This window comes from Lissotriton vulgaris, chromosome 1_1, assembly GCF_964263255.1.
Source record: "Lissotriton vulgaris chromosome 1_1, aLisVul1.2, whole genome shotgun sequence".
NCBI classification, from domain to species: Eukaryota; Metazoa; Chordata; class Amphibia; order Caudata; family Salamandridae; genus Lissotriton; species Lissotriton vulgaris.
The window spans coordinates 281911702-281929532 of NC_141685.1; the positions used below are offsets into that span (position 1 = coordinate 281911702).

The 17831-nt window shown below is 47.7% G+C and overlaps 1 pseudogene; it reads right to left on the reverse strand.

The window, feature by feature from the left end:
* Positions 1-8059: 8059 nt before the first annotated feature.
* On the reverse strand, positions 8060-8114 carry LOC147747052 (U7 small nuclear RNA; annotated as a pseudogene).
* Positions 8115-17831: the final 9717 nt, after the last annotated feature.

Consider the following 17831-nt stretch of genomic DNA (forward strand, 5'->3'; position numbering starts at 1 on the left):
TCAGCATTTCGCCCGCTGTAGTTCCGCTGCGATTCTGGCCAAGGTATTACCACCCTCCCCCCATGTTCCTTCTCCCTACCATTGCAGTGTCCATGCCAGAAATGTTTTTCCATGGTGGCGTGTATCATAGTCGTCGTCAATGTTCATGTTCCCCGATGGGTCCCACTGTATCCTGTTTGTCCGATGTGTCCTGTCACGGGCTTCTCTCCTCACTTAAGCGATTGTTACGTCGTGACTCCCGGTTCTTGGATCCTCAAGTCTGTCACCATTCCTCCAGCCAGCCCTGCCCGTCCCTGGGCGATTCAAAGAACCACGTTTTTCCTTCTGCTTCGACACGTAGCTTCGCTGGGAACAGTATCGAGTATTTGAGTTCCCTGGTCCGGAGTTCTTTTTTCACCTCCGTGAAGTTCCGCCTTTGTTGTGCCACTGCTGCTGTGTAGTCCGGATAGAAGGCGACTTCAGCGTTGTCAATTTTAATTGGCGAGGCGATTCGAGTGGCTTGCAGGATGGCATCCCGGTCGCGGAAATTGAAAATCCTCGCTAAAATCGGACGCGGTGGTGCTCCAGGCTTCGGTTTTCCTCCTGGCACCAGGTGGGCACGTTCCACTGAAAAGTATTTTGATAGTCCCTTCGGTTGCAGCGTATTCTGGATGAGGTCTTCAACGAAGAGGTCCAATGCTGGGCCCCCCGGTTGTCTCCGAAACTCCCACCAGGCGCACGTTGTTGTGCCGTGAGCGGCCTTCTGGTTCGTCGAGCTTTGCCTTCAGCTGGAGGTTATCATCTTCGAGCCTCTGTACTTTTAGTTTTAGGTCTGCAGTGTCACTCGTGAGGTCTGACGTTGTTTTTTCAACCTCTTTCATTCGGTCCGACATTTTGGAGAAGTCCGCCCTCATTAGGGAAATGTCTGTGGATATTGCGCCCATCGAGGTTTGCATAGTTTGCAAGGCCGCCATGACATCTTTAAGGGTGACCTGGTCGGCGTCAGCCGGTGAGTTTGTCACCTGGGGTGAAGTACGCGATGGTTCGCCTTGCGAGTTTTGTTGGGGGTCTTTAACGTAGGCATACTTTTCCAGGCGCGGGGTCTGTTGCACCTTTGGCCCCCTGTCACTCATGTTGCCTGATCCTAAGCAATGTTTCTTCCTGCAGTTGTGAGGACCAGGTCTTCCACGGCCGTTAGTGGGGCTGCTGTAGAGTGCCAACTATTCACTGCAGTGTTAGAACCCGCGTTGATTGGGTTCCTATGTCAGGCAGCGGTATTCTTTGCAGCCTGATATCTAGTGCTGTCCTCTGCGCCCGTTAGTGTATTGCGATAGGGTGCATCCTCTTGCCCGGAATCTACTCTGTTGTGGGAGGGTGCCACTGGTGCGGAAAATCAGGTGCAATGTTATGTTTGCGGCACCCTAAGTCGTGCTATGAGTATGCATGAGTGAAACCAGGCCTGTAGTTATAGTCGTTGTTGCTCCCAGCAGCAGTAATTAGAGTCAATGTGCGCAAGTTAGGCCGTCAGTAAGTCTGTAACGGGGTGTGAAAGTGCCCGCCTCTGAGCACTAGCCTGTGGTTCTCTGGGCTCAGTCGGGCCTGTTTTATCGCCGTTATGCGCTCAGGGGCCTTCGCTCTCACCTCTCAGGCCGTTCGCTGATGTAATGGTCCGGTTTGTGCTTTCCGCCGTTACTTCTCGACCGTGTCAGGCAGTTCCGGTCAGGTCAGCAAGGCCCCGGCTGCTGCGGAAATTTAGTCCCCGGCTTCAGTTTCGGTAGTAGGCCGCAATTTCCCCTTGGCCGTGTGGCGTGAGTTTTGGGAGCAGAAACACCCAGAGCAGCTTTACGTGAATCGGATGCTCCCTGGATTTTAATTATCGGCAGCTGTGCCTGCAAAGTCCAGGATAAATGGTCAGATTTCAGGGAAAAGTGACTCTCAGTCACAGAGCTCTGCTAACATGAGGCCATTTCGTTCGGACGGTAGCCACACCCCCCCATCACCTCGTTTTTGATGTTTCTATGTGTGCTGCAACACTGTCTGCCACCGCACCCTAGTGCAGCGCCTCAGCAACAGCGGAATCCAAGAGAAGGCACTGGAGTGGATCATCTTGTTTCTCACTGGAAGAACCCAGAGAGTCCGCCTCCCCCCATTCAGATCCGAGGCCACCAAAGTCATCTGCGGCGTACCACAAGGATCATCACTCAGCCCCACCCTCTTCAACGTCTACATGAGCCCCCTCGCAGCCATCGCACGCCAACACAACCTCAACATCATCTCCTACACCGACGACACCCAGCTGATCCTCGCCCTCACCAACGACCCCGCCACCGCCAGAACCAGCCTATAAGAAGGGATGAAAGACGTCGCCGACTGGATGAGGAACAGCCGCCTGAAACTGAACTCAGACAAGACGGAAGTCCTCATACTGCGATCATCGCCCTCCGCCTGGGACGACTCCTGGTGGCCCCCTGCCCTGAGCACCACTCCCAAGCCAACGGACCACGCACGTAACCTGGGCTTCATCCTGGACTCCTCCCTCTCGATGACCAGACAAGTCAACGCCGTCTCATCATCATGCTTCAACACCCTACGCATGCTCCGCAAGATCTTCCGGTGGATCCCCACCGAAACCAGGAAGATGGTCACCCAGGCACTCGTCACCAGCCGACTGGACTATCTAAACACCCTCTATGCCGGAACCACAGCCAAACTTCAGAAAAGACTCCAACGCATCCAGAACGCCTCCGCACGACTTGTCCTGGACATCCCCCGACACAGCCACATCTCCGGCCACCTGAGAGACCTGCACTGGCTCCCCGTCAGCAAGAGGATCACATTCAGACTCCTCACCCACACACACAAGGCTCTCCACGACCTGGGCCCCAAGTTCCTCAACAACCGCCTGACCTTCTACACTCCCACCCACCAGCTACGATCGACCAGCCTTGCCCTCGCCGCCGTTCCACGCATCTGAGGAGCCACCACCGGAGGAAGATCCTTCTCCTACCTGGAAGCCAAGACATGGAACTCCCTCCCCATCCACCTCCGGCAAACTCAGGACCATCTCTCCTTCAGGAAGCAACTCAAGACCTGGCTTTTTGAGCAGTAACGGACCCCCTCCCCCAGCGCCTTGAGACCCCTCTGGTGAGTTGCGCGCTATACAAATGCTATGATTGTTTGATTGGTAGACAATGAGCTATAAAATGTGACCAAGCTCTTCAAATTAACGGCCTCATTTATGAGGTTTTGGCGTTTAGGGCAGCGCTGCAAAAAATCTTAATGCGCTGCCCTGAGTCAAAAGAAAAGGGCGAGCAGAATCAGCAATCTATGAGATACGTGCATTCCTGTATTTTTCCTCTTGCTGCCGTACAATGGGCTGCCATGAGCTAATGCAAGCACCCTTGCACCATGGTGCAAGGGTGCCTGTGTTGCAGGGATGATTGTTTTTGTACAGGAAGAGACAACTTCCTGCACAAAAACAATTACGAGAGGCGTTTTTTTCCTGTATGTGTGCTGCAGAATGCAGGACACATAGAAAAAGGAAAAGCGAGAAGAAATGAAGGTATTTCTCCTCTTTGCGCCTCACTTACACCTCCCCTAGGAGGTGTAGCCTTTTGACGTATTCCCAGGTTTATTAATTCTTGTAAGTCAATACCATGGGTGATACGTGGGAACACCCACCATAATGCCCATGGCACGCCTTCTTATTGCAGGGTGAAGCAACACAGCAACTTTAGCTGCGTTGCCTCAGTCCATATCTACTAGGCCATGATAAAATCCACGTAGGGTGGCTTTAAATGACATTGTAGATATGGCTCTGCAGTGTGCGCCGCCGGACCGTCACCGAAAGTGAATTTCTGGCAGCAAACAGGAGCTTGTAAATATGCCCCTGAGTGTCTTGACCCTCAGTAGACACAGACATTTCAATATATAATGAAAAAAGTGTTGTAGAATGCACCATTAATCCAATTTTTGACAGATGTTCTGCTGGACATGTCATTTTCTGCCCCTCCCTAGAAGAATTGTCTTCAAACACACACATACAACACAGGCATCACCAGTTAGGTGACCCTGTCAATACAAGCATTGGTAATGCATCTGTTTGGACTGTGTGATGAATTTAATGCTGTTTTTATCACTCATCTCTAGGGGCAAAGGAAGGACCTCACTGACAAGTAACACGGGAGTGGAGAGGATGTGGTGCAGTGGCCAGAGCTGCTGACTCGAGAGCTGGTGATCCCTGTTTGCGTCTCGGCAGCGCAACATCCTATGATTCTGGGCAAATCACTTTCTCCAGATGCTATATATATGTTCCAAGACGAAAAAGCAGAAAAGAGGGTGACTTTCTGAAAAAAGAGTGGCACCAAAGCAGATGTTAAAAGTATTTTGGCCACGGAAACTGATAAGAGAAGCAGACAAGGAACAAGCCTTTGTAAATGCAGGAAACATGATAAAACCAATAGATTGGAGGAAAAGTACGTGGCAAGCACAGAAGCCAGGAAAGAGAGGCTAGGGATGAAAGGCCCTTTTTAAGGTTATAATATAAACAATAGATTTCACAAGCACAGCTGTGCAGGTGGAACCTAAAAAGTACCAGGTGCTCTAACTTGTGGTCAGTTAGGTACGTACCCATGTCTCTAGTGTCACTGTTTCTTCAACGGTTGGGCCCAGGGCCCACTACGTTACACTCTGAAAGTCTGTTTTGTTTAACTTTAAGCTTGTTGTAATCATTTATTGATGCCTGGAGAGACAACTTCTCACAAACCATTCTATTGAGCAGCAAATCTAGAATGGAGGTTACATGGACTAAAAAAAATCCAGGCTTTCAAAAAAAGGTAAAATTGTGCAAGATCGGCAAACAAGGACAAGACTGGCTGTTTTCGTTTGTGTTTACAAAATCAACTGGCAACATCTCCCATTCATTAACATAGTCAGCAATATCTACAAAACAAAATTCAATGTATACTCCGCTTCTTAATGAAAAGAATATATTAACATTTAATTAATGCAATTTGACTATTCAGCAATCCATTTCAGTTTAGATAAGTACATATGAGTTCAACCAGATCTTTCATTAACTATCAATAGGTGACTCCTCTTTAAGAGAAACCTTCTACACAAATAGTAAAGATCTAAACTCTTAACGTTCAAAGTTGTAATTTCACGCCGTAGGACTAAGTAACACCTACTTTTATTATGGTCATAATTTATATATTCACTTTGATTAAAATGGGAAGGAGTGAAAGATCTGAAAGTACTAACAGAAGTTAAAATTGACAATTTACCTCAGAAAAATAAAGAAAAGAAGTTGATGGCATTGCACAGAAAATATGCAAATATAAGTACTACGACCACACCCTGCTTGAGATCTGTCATCAACAAACCAAACACCACTCTGGCGTACATGCGCCAAGGTGTAATGTATGCCGAGTGGGCGTTCCGTCGCAAGGAAGCCTCGTAAAAGTGACACAGTAAAATCTACAAAATTTCACTGAGTCACTTTTATGACGCCACTGCATCACAGCGTTGTGCCTGCTTGAAGCAGGTGTAAGGAGTGACTCAGCATGATGGGAATAGGCATTCCTGACCATTGCTGGAGTTGTGTCATGCTTACGACTTGATTTCAACAATGCATTGCCTTTCCGACAAAGGATGCATCACACATCTGTCTATCCTTGCGCCACGGTGCACTGCATTGTAAATGCGGCGCATCCATGGTGGCGCAAGGTTAGTTTTTCTGTCACGCAAAGTAACTGGCTCATCTCTGCTAATATGCAGAGATGCGCCAGTTCTTGTAAGTCTCACCCCTGGTCTTTACATGGAGTAATGAGCAGAAATGCTTTATATCACCTCGTTTTTGATGTTTCTATGTGTTCTGTTTTATGCAGCACATATAAAAACAACAAAACACCATGCATGATTGTTTATGTGCAGAAAGGTATCCCTTTCTGCACATAAGCAATCATTCCCCCATAGCAGTCACCTTTGCACTATGTCCACGGGTACCTGCGTTGGGGCTAGGCAGCTGTAATTTGTGGCAGGGCAGGCCGAAACACTGGGCTGCAGAGTATTGTTGCAAATACCTTGGTGGTGCGTTTCCAAAAGTGGCAGAGCGTGGTATTAAACCAAGAATGCTAACGCCGCTCTCAATTTCTATCCATGTAAATATGCCGCTTAATGTTTTATTGGAGGCGCGAGACGCAGGCCGGGGGAGAGGAGAATTTTGAGGGGAATTTTAGACAATGAGCTATAAAATATGGCCAAGCTCTTCAAATTAACGGCCTCATTTATGAGAAAAGAAAAGGATCGGCAGAATCAGTAACCTAGGAGATACGTGCATTCCTGTCCTTTTCCCGCGCTGCTGCACAATGGGCTGCCATGTGCTAACGCAAGCACCCTTGCACCATGGTGCAAGGGTGCCTGCATTGCAGGGATGACTGTTTTTGTGCAGGAAGAGACACCTTCCTGCACAAAAACAATTACGAGAGGCGTTTTTCCTCTATGTGTGCTGAAGAATGCAGCACACATAGAAAAAGGAAAATCAAGAAGAAATTAAGGTATTTCTCCTCTTTGCGTCTCACTTACACCTCCCCTAGAAGGTTTAGCCTTTTGACGTATTCCCAGGTTTATTAATTCTTGTAAGTCAATACCATGGGTGATACGTGGGAACACCCACCATAATGCCCTTGGCACGCCTTCTTATTGCAGGGTGAAGCAACACAGCAACTTTAGCTGCGTTGCCTCAGTCCATATCTACTAGGCCATGATAAAATCCACGTAGGGTGGCTTTAAATGACCTTGTAGGTATGGCTCTGCAGTGTGAGCCGCCGGACCGTCACCGAAAGTGAATTTCCGGCAGCTAACAGGAGCTTGTAAATATGCCCCTGAGTGTCTTGACCCTCAGTAGACACAGACATTTCAATATATAATGAAACAAGTGTTGTAGAATGCACCATTAATCCAATTTCTGACAGATGTTCTGCTGGACATTTCATTTATCTGCCCCTCCCTAGCAGAATTGTCTTCAAACACACACATACAACACAGGCGTCACCAGTCAGGTGACCCTGTCAATACAAGCATTGGTAATGCATCTGTTTGGACTGTGTGATGAATTTAATGCTGTTTTCATCACTCATCGCTAGGGACAAAGGAAGGACCTCCCTGACAAGTAACACGGGAGTGGAGAGGATGTGGTGCAGTGGCCAGAGCTGCTGACTCGAGAGCTGGTGATCCCTGTTTGCGTCTCGGCAGCGCAACATCCTATGATTCTGGGCAAATCACTTTCTCCAGATGCTATATATATGTTCCAAGACGAAAAAGCAGAAAAGAGGGTGACTTTCTGAAAAAAGAGTGGCACCAAAGCAGATGTTAAAAGTATTTTGGCCACGGAAACTGATAAGAGAAGCAGACAAGGAACAAGCCTTTGTAAATGCAGGAAACATGATAAAACCAATAGATTGGAGGAAAAGTACGTGGCAAGCACAGAAGCCAGGAAAGAGAGGCTAGGGATGAAAGGCCCTTTTTAAGGTTATAATATAAACAATAGATTTCACAAGCACAGCTGTGCAGGTGGAACCTAAAAACTACCAGGTGCTCTAACTTGTGGTCAGTTAGATAAGTACCCATGTCACTAGTGTCACTGTTTCTTCAACGAGTGGGCCCAGGGCCCACTACTTTACACTCTACAAGTCTGTTTTGTTTAACTTTAAGCTTGTTGTAATCATATATTGATGCCTGGAGAGACAACTTCTCACAAAGCATTCTATTGAGCAGCAAATCTAGAATGGAGGTTACATGGACTAAAAAAATCCAGGATTTCAAAATAAGGTAAAATTGTGCAATTTCGGCAAACAAGGAAGACTGGCTGTTTTCGTTTGTGTTTACAAAATCAACTGGCAACATCTCCCATTCATTAACATAGTCAGCAATATCTACAAAACAAAATTCAATGTATACTCCACTTCTTAATGAAAAGAGTATATTAACATTTAATTAATGTGATATAACTATTCAGCAATCCGTTTCAGTTTACATAAGTACATATGAGTTTAACCAGATCTTTCATTAACCATCAATAGGTGGCTCCTCTTTAAGAAGAACCTTCTAGACAAATAGTAAAGGGCTAAACTCTTAACGTTCAAAGTTGTAATTTCACGCCGTAGGACTAAGTAACACCTACTTTTATTATGGTCATAATTTATATATTCACTTTGATTAAAATGGGAAGGAGTGAAAGATCTGAGAGTACTAACAGAAGTTAAAATTGACAATTTACCTTAGAAAAATAAAGAACAGAAGTTGATGGCATTGCACAGAAAATATGCAAATATAAGTACTACGACCACACCCTGCTTGAGATCTGTCATCAACAAACCAAACACCACTCTGGCGTACATGCGCCAAGGTGTAATGTATGCCGAGTGGGCGTTCCGTCGCAAGGAAGCCTCGTAAAAGTGACACAGTAAAATCTACAAAATTTCACTGAGTCACTTTTATGACGCCACTGCATCACAACGTTGTGCCTGCTTGAAGCAGGTGTAAGGAGTGACGCAGCATGATGGGAATAGGCATTCCTGACCATTGCTGGAGTTGTGTCATGCTTACGACTTGATTTCAACAATGCATTGCCTTTCGTACAAAGGATGCGTCACACATCTGTCAATCCTTGCGCCACGGTGCACCGCATTGTAAATGCGGCGCATTCATGGTGGCGCAAGGTTAGTTTTTCTGTCACGCAAAGTAACTGGCTCATCTCTGCTAATATGCAGAGATGCGCCAGTTCTTGTAAGTCTGGCACCTGGTCTTTACATGGAGTAATGAGCAGAAATGCTTTATATCACCTCGTTTTTGATGTTTCTATGTGTGCTGTTTTATGCAGCACATATAAAAACAACAAAACACCATGCATGATTGTTTATGTGCAGAAAGGTATCCCTTTCTGCACATAAGCAATCATTCCCCCATAGCAGTCACCTTTGCACTATGTCCAAGGGTGCCTGCGTTGGGGCTAGGCAGCTGTAATTTGTGGCAGGGCAGGCGGAAACACAGGGCTGCAGAGTATTGTTGCAAATACCTTGGTCGTGCATTTCCAAAAGTGGCGGAGCGTGGCATTAAACCAAGAATGCTAACGCCGCTCTCAATTTCTTTCCATGTAAATATGCCGCTTAATGTTTTAGTGGAGGCGTGAGACGCAAGGCAGGGGGAGAGGAGAATTTTGAGGGGAATTTTAGACAATGAGCTATAAAATGTGGCCAAGCTCTTCAAATTAACGGCCTCATTTATGAGGTTTTGGCGCTTAGGGCAGCGCCGCAAAAAATCTTAATGCGCTGCCCTGAGTCAAAAGAAAATGACCAGCAGAATCAGTAATCTAGGAGATACGTGCATTCCTGTCCTTTTCCCTGCGCTGCTGCACAATGGGCTGCCATGTGCTAACGCAAGCACCCTTGCACCATGGTGCAAGGGTGCCTGCATTGCAGGGATGACTGTTTTTGTGCAGGAATAGACACCTTCCTGCACAAAAACAATTACGAGAGGCGTTTTTCCTCTATGTGTGCTGCAGAATGCAGGACACATAGAAAAAGGAAAAGCGAGAAGAAATGAAGGTATTTCTCCTCTTTGCATCTCACTTACACCTCCCCTAGGAGGTGTAGCCTTTTGACGTATTCCCAGGTTTATTAATTCTTGTAAGTCAATACCATGGGTGACACGTGGGAACACCACCGTAATGCCCATGGCACGCCTCCTTATTGCAGGGTGAAGCAACACAGCAACTTTAGCTGCATTGCCTCAGTCCATATCCACAAGGCCATGATAAAATCCACGTAGGGTGGCTTTAAATGACCTTGTACATATGGCCCTGCAGTGTGAGCAGCCGGACCGTCACCAAAAGTGAATTTCCGGCAGCTAACAGGAGCTTGTAAATATGCCCCTGAGTGTCTTGACCCTCAGTAGACACAGACATTTCAATATATAATGAAACAAGCATTGTAGAATGCACCATTAATCCAATTTCTGACAGATGTTCTGCTGGACATGTCATTTATCTGCCCCTCCCTACCAGAATTGTCTTCAAACACACACATACAACACAGGCGTCACCAGTCAGGTGACCCTGTCAATACAAGCATTGGTAATGCATCTGTTTGGACTGTGTGATGAATTTAATGCTGTTTTCTTCACTCATCGCTAGGGACAAAGAAAGGACCTCCCTGACAAGTAACACGGGAGTGGAGAGGATGTGGTGCAGTGGCCAGAGCTGCTGACTCGAGAGCTGGTGATCCCTGTTTGCGTCTCGGCAGCGCAACATCCTATGATTCTGGGCAAATCACTTTCTCCAGATGCTATATATATGTTCCAAGACGAAAAAGCAGAAAAGAGGGTGACTTTCTGAAAAAAGAGTGGCACCAAAGCAGATGTTAAAAGTATTTTGGCCACGGAAACTGATAAGAGAAGCAGACAAGGAACAAGCCTTTGTAAATGCAGGAAAAATGATAAAACGCATAGATTGGAGGAAAAGTAAGTGGCAAGCACAGAAGCCAGGAAAAAGAGGCTAGGGATGAAAGCCCCTTTTTAAGGTTATAATATAAACAATATATTTCACAAGCACAGCTGTGCAGGTGGAACCTAAAAAGTACCAGGTGCTCTAACTTATGGTCAGTTAGGTAAGTACCCATGTCACTAGTGTCACTGTTTCTTCAAGGAGTGGGCCCAGGGCCCACTACTTTACACTCTGCAAGTCTGTTTTGTTTAAATTTAAGCTTGTTGTAATCATTTATTTATGCCTGGAGAGACAACTGCGTCACAACTTTGCGCCTGCTTGAAGCAATTGTAAGGAGTGACGCAGCATGATGGGAATAGGCATTCCTGACCATTGCTGGAGTTGTGTCGTGGTTACGACTTGACTCCAACAATGCATTGCCTTTCCGACAAAGGATGCATCACACATCTGTCTATCCTTGCGCCACGGTGCACCGCATTGTAAATGCGGCGCATCCATGGTGGCACAAGGTTAGTTTTTCTGTCACACAAATTAACTGGCTCATCTCTGCTAATATGCAGAGATGCGCCAGTTCTTGTAAGTCTGGCCCCTGGTGTTTACATGGAGTAATGAGCAGAAATGCTTTATATCACCTCGTTTTTGATGTTTCTATGTGTGCTGTTTTATGCAGCACATATAAAAAAAAAAAAAACGCCATGCATGATTGTTTATGTGCAAAAAGGTATCTCTTTCTGCACATAAGCAATCATTCCCCCATAGCAGTCACCTTTGCACTATGTCCAAGGGTGCCTGCATTGGGGCTAGGCAGTTGTAATTTGTGACACGGCAGGCGGAAACACAGGGCTGCAGAGTATTGTTGCAAATACCTTGGTCGTGCATTTCCAAAAGGGGCGGAGCGTGGTATTAAACCAAGAATGCTAACGCCGCTCTCAATTTCTATCCATGTAAATATACTGCTTAATGTTTTAGTGGAGGCGCGAGACGCAAGGAAGGGGGAGAGGAGGATTTGGAGAGGAACTTTAGACAATGAGCTATAAAATGTGGCCAAGGTCTTCAAAATATTGGCCTCATTTATGAGCTTTTGGCGCTTAGGGCAGCGCCGCAAAAAGTCTTACCGCCATATTCATGAAAATCGGCATTTGCGATTCTGAAATAGCGAAAAATAGCGAATCGCTATTCAGAAATCGCAAATCCGAATTCATGAAGAATTGCGATAAAAAAAAGCGATTCGCACGCGATCGCAAAATCCGATAGCGATCCGATTGAAATTGCGATTAATCGCAGATTAATCGCAATTTCGGCCTACCCGCGGCTGGACTGCGATCTCGCAAATAGCGATATCGCTATTAGCGATATCGCTATTTGCGAGATCGCAAACTCGCGAGATCGGGAAAACGGGAAGTCGCATTTCGAGCCCAGTGATGACATCACAACCAGGAAGCTGCCGGTTCCCAGCACCATTTTGCACATTGAGGCACAGAGACAGGGAGCACATAGAAGAGCTGCTGCACATCTTGGCTAGTAGAGTGATCCACAGAGCCACAACCCATACCATGGCTGAGGAAGCTGCACCAGGGACCAGCAGCTCGTCTGGGAGAAAGCGAAAGCTCAAATTCTCCGAGCAGGAGCTGGAGCACCTTATCGAGGGTGTTGTGGCTAACCACGACCAACTGTTCGGTGCCAATTCCAGGAGGGTCCCAGAAATGGAGAAGAGGCGCATTTGGCAGGGGATAGCCTCTGCAGTAAACTCGGTGGGAGTGGCGGCCAGGTCCCTGGAAGAACTTAAAAAGCGGTGGTACGACCTCCGAGGCCGTGCCAAGGAGAAGGTGGCGGCGCGCCTTGGGGAGTCCTCGGGCACAGGAAGAGGAGGTCCGACGGTACCACCGAACACCGCCCTGGAGGACCAGGTTGAAAACACCCTGGAGAGGGAGGCCTGTGTGGGTTTCACTGCACTGGACTCATCCGGCCCCACACAAGACACCCAAGGTAAGTGGCATGCGACTGCGACCCTGCCCCCTATGGATGTCCATGACCAAATAGGCTCCCCCAATGTCCCATAGGCATGTCATTGTTGCACATCAAGGAATGTCCTGAAGCATTGTGGGAGATGTAGTCTGGCCACAATGTAGTAGTACCACAATGCAGCCAGTCAGGTCCCAATGCACACAAAGCCACTGCCATTCAGGGAATGTCACCCAGCATGCATGTAGCAACTGCACGTCTGCCAGATGCATACAACTAATGGTCCTCCACTTACCCCCACAGGTGGCGATACCAGTGACAGTGACAGGCTGGTGATCGACGACAGCGTCCTGGAGGTGGAGGTGCCAACACCTACCCAGGCACCAGCCCCTTCCGCTGCAACTGTACCACCAGCAACTACCACCAGCAGCGTCCCACCTGCAACTGCTGCAGCGCCCTCATCCGCTGCCATGGCAGCCCCCATTGTGCCCCCTGCCACCGCTGCTCCTCCCAGAGCTGCAGCCAGGTCAGTCACTCCTGTGGCCCCTGCAGCGACTGCTACAGCCACACCAGCAGGCACACCCCCTGCGACGAGCACACCTGCAACACCGGTGGCCTTACCCCCAGCAGCTGGCACCTCAACATCCGGGGCTGCGCCACTGTCCACTCAGCCCCCAGCCTCACAATCCGGCCAGCAGGGCAGGCGTGGCAGGTCACGCCAGCGCTCCGCAGCTGCTACCAGGCGGGCCGATGGTGATGGACTGGCGCGGCTCAGCATTGAGAGACGGATGCTGCGCATACACCAGCGCCAGGCACGGCAGCAGGGAGCAATTCAGCTCCAACTATACAACATTGGCCGCAACGTGGCATGTGTTGCTACCCACATTGAAGGCATGACGGCTGACCTGGCCGGTGTGGGCGATGGAATGGCCCGCATTGCTGCAGCCGTGGAGGCCAACACCCGTGCCATGAATAGAATGTACGGTGGGCAACGTTGGCACCACCACCAACTGTTGACCCAGCTTGGCACCTACAGCAGGGCAAGCTATGTGTCGGCAAATGCCACATCCCTATTGGCGCGGCGCTGTCTGACACAGCAGCACACTGTCATCCAGTGCAGTGTGGACATGACGAGGGTGCTGGAGACCCTCACCACGGCTGTCGTGGCTCTTCACCCTCCACCTATTCCATCTGTTGTGGGGGGTGATGATGCGAGTGAGGGGGCGTCCAGCCTGAGCTCACAATCAGCCTCACAGGCCCCACTACCCACCCGCAGCACCAGGACCCCCCCATTGCCTGACGCCCCGGAGGAGGAAGCCCCTCAGAGGCGTTATGGAGGGACACGCTCTAGGCACACCTAGAGAACTGTAATCACCACTGGCACATGCTGAGGTCAAGCCTGGCAAGCACAGCAGTATGGCGTAATACTGTTTGTGGGACTAATTTGGCACAGACCCTTATATTTAATTTTGTGAATAGAACACATACTTTTATTTTGAACTTTGGCACAGACCCTTATATTTCATTTTGTGAATAGAACACGTACTTTTATTTTGAACTTTGGCACAGACCCTTATATTTCATTTTGTGAATTGAACACGTACTTTTATTTTGAACTTTGGCACAGACCCTTATATTTCATTTTGTGAATTGAACACGTACTTTTATTTTGAACTTTGGCACAGACCCTCATATATCATTTTGTGCATTTAACAAATACATTTATTTTCCTACACACATTAGCGTTGTGTCATCATTACATTTTGCATGCATTGTTGATTAGTGGGGTGATGGCAGTGGTTGTACTAGAAACTGTTCACTGTGATGTGGTTGCGACGTCTGTGCCCTTCTGCTGGGGTCTCCCCTTGTGCATGGCGCGCATGTGCAGGTGGCCGGTTGTCCCCCTCAGATTCACTGCCAGAGATGTCAACAGGTATCCGGCACTTGGTTGCAATGTTATGTAGTATTGCGCAGACAGCCACTATGCGGCAGCACTTTGCAGGACTGTAATACATGGCCCCACCTGTCTTGTGCAGTATGCGGAACCTGCTCTTGAGCAGGCCAAATGTCCTTTCTATGCAATTCCTTGTCCGTATGTGAGCAATATTGTAGCGCCGTTGCTGGGGTGTAGCAGGGTTGAGGTATGGGGTCAGGAGGTATTCACGGAGGGCGTAGCCACTGTCACCTGAATGAGAGGAGCAGATGGTGATTGCCTGTGCTGCGCTGTTACATCTTTGCAATGTGACATTTCAATCAAAGTGTACTTACCAAGTAGGTGTCCTTCCCCAAACTCTCCCCTGACCAGTCGTGTGTGGAGTCCGCTGTGCCGGAAGATGAAGGAGTCATGGGTACTCCCTGGGTACCGTGAGACGATGTCAGTGATGTATGTCTTGGCATTGCAGACCATCTGGATGTTGAGGGAGTGGTAGCACTTTCTATTGCGGAACATATACTCCATGCCAGCTGGTGGGCAGATGGCGACGTGGGTACAGTCTATACATCCGAGCACATGTGGAAAATGGGCTACATTGTAGAATTGTAGCTTTGTCATGTCCAATTCCTGTTGGCTGGCGGGGAATTTGATGTGACGGTGTAGCTGGGTGAGCATGGCGTCAACAAAACTGTTGAGGCAGCGTGACATGGTGGGCTGGGATATTCCCCCAGCAGCCGCTACTACCCCCTGGAAGCTTCCGGAGGCCAGGAGGTGCAGGCTACACAATACCTGCACATGTGTAGGCACCGCATTGGTATGGTTTGTTGGGTGCTGCATCAGGGGGTCAAGGTCCTGTATTAGCTGCATTATCATTTCCCCATTCAGGCTGTATTTAGCATATATCTGCTCTCTGGTTTGGCCCAGCAAGGTGACCCGCTGGCGGAATATCCTGTCCTGGATCCTGCGTCTCCTCCATGCTAATCGCTGTAGCCTGCGACGCCTCACCACCATGTACATTCCTGGCATTGTGGGACTCCTAATGCTGCTGCTGCTGATGGTCCTTATGTGTGATTGGTCAGGCCAGTACCTGTTGGTGATAGGACAACGGTTTTTTGAAAATTTTTTCAATGGCTTTCATGGTTACCACCTGCTTTGAGTTGTCCTTATTTTGCGCCGTGCAAATAGCGATTTTTGGGTTTTTCGCTAATTGCGAATTTTCTTGAATGCCGATAGCGATTTATTTTGCGAATTCGCTATTATTTTCGCAGATTCCGTGGTGTGTCGCTATTTCCGAATCGCTAATGCTCTGCGGCAGGGATTCTGCGATTATATTAGCGAATTCGCTAATATGTGTTTGCGAATTCGCTATTTTCTTGTTGAATGCCGATTACGGAAATTGCGCCTGCATTTGCGTTTTCGCAGCGATTGCGGGCGCAATTTCACTTCATGAATCAGGCTGTTAATGCGCTGCCCTGAGTCAAAAGAAAAGGACCAGCAGAATCAGTAATCTATGAGATACGTGCATTCCTGTCCTTTTCCCTGTGCTGCCGCACAATGGGCTGCCATGAGATAACGCAAGCACCCTTGCACCATGGTGCAAGGGTGCCTGCATTGCAGGGATGACTGTTTTTGTGCAGGAAGAGACACCTTCCTGCACAAAAACAATTACGAGAGGCGTTTTTCCTCTATGTGTGCTGCAGAATGCAGCACACATAGAAAAAGGAAAAGCGAGAAGAAATGAAGGTATTTCTCCTCTTTGCGTCTCACTTACACCTCCCCTAGGAGGTGTAGCCTTTTGACGTATTCCCAGGTTTATTAATTCTCGTAAGTCAATACCATGGGCGATACGTGGGAACACCCACCATAATGCCCATGGCACGCCTCCTTATTGCAGGGTGAAGCAACACAGCAACTTTAGCTGCATTGCCTCAGTCCATATCCACAAGGCCATGATAAAATCCACGTAGGGTGGCTTTAAATGACCTTGTAGATATGGCCCTGCAGTGTGAGCCGCCGGACCGTGACCGAAAGTGAATTTCCGTCAGCTAACAGGAGCTTGTAAATATGCCCCTGAGTGTCTTTACCCTCAGTAGACACAGACATTTCAATATATAATGAAACAAGTGTTGTAGAATGCACCATTAATCCAATTTCTGACAGATGTTCTGCTGTACATGTCATTTATCTGCCCCTCTCTAGCAGAATTGTCTTCAAACACACACATACAACACAGGGGTCACCAGTCAGGTGACCCTGTCAATACAAGCATTGGTAATGCATCTGTTTGGACTGTGTGATGAATTTAATGCTGTTTTCTTCACTCATCGCTAGGGACAAAGAAAGGACCTCCCTGACAAGTAACACGGGAGTGGAGAGGATGTGGTGCAGAGGCCAGAGCTGCTGACTCGAGAGCTGTTGATCACAGTTTGCGTCTCGGCAGCGCAACATCCTATGATTCTGGGCAAATCACTTTCTCCAGATGCTATATATATACTTTCTAAGACGAAAAAGCAGAAAAGAGGGTGACTTTCTGAAAAAAGAGTGGCACCAAAGCACATGTTAAAAGTATTTTGGCCACGGAAACTGATAAGAGAAGCAGACAAGGAACAAGCCTTTGTAAATGCAGGAAACATGATAAAACCAATAGATTGGAGGAAAAGTAAGTGGCAAGCACAGAAGCCAGGAAAGAGAGGCTAGGGATGAAAGGCCCTTTTTAAGGTAATAATATAAACAATAGATTTCACAAGCACAGCTGTGCAGGTGGAACCTAAAAAGTACCAGGTGCTCTAACTTGAGGTCAGTTAGGTAAGTACCCATGTCACTAGTGTCACTGTTTCTTCAACGAGTGGGCCCAGGGCCCACTACTTTACACTCTACAAGTCTGTTTTGTTTAACTTTAAGCTTGTTGTAATCATTTATATATGCCTGGAGAGACATTTTCTCACAAAGCATTCTATTGAGCAGCAAATCTAGAATGGAAGTTACATGGACTAAAAAAAGTCCAGGCTTTCAAAATAAGGTAAAATTGTGCAAGATCGGCAAACAAGGACAAGACTGGCTGTTTTCGTTTGTGTTTACAAAATCAACTGGCAACATCTCCCATTTATTTATTTATTTTTTTTTTTCGAAAACCTTATTCAAAAAAAAGAAGGAGATACATCCGCAGGCCCACAACCACCATGGCCGGCCGCAAAGGCAGTCAATGAAAACAGGAGAAACTGGAGCCAATCAACAAACAGGATATAACAAAATACACCAGATGTGGTTGTGGGGCTCGCAAAGAGGATATGAGGTTTTCATTTTTAAATTTTAGAAAAAGAGTAGGGGCTGCAACAACAAGGACATCACACCTTACAGGATAGAAACACAAAGGAGACGATTGGGACTTACCCCAATTACAGTCGGAGATAGGCTATGACTAAAGCAACTATGCAATCTGGGCAGCTGCCGCGAGAA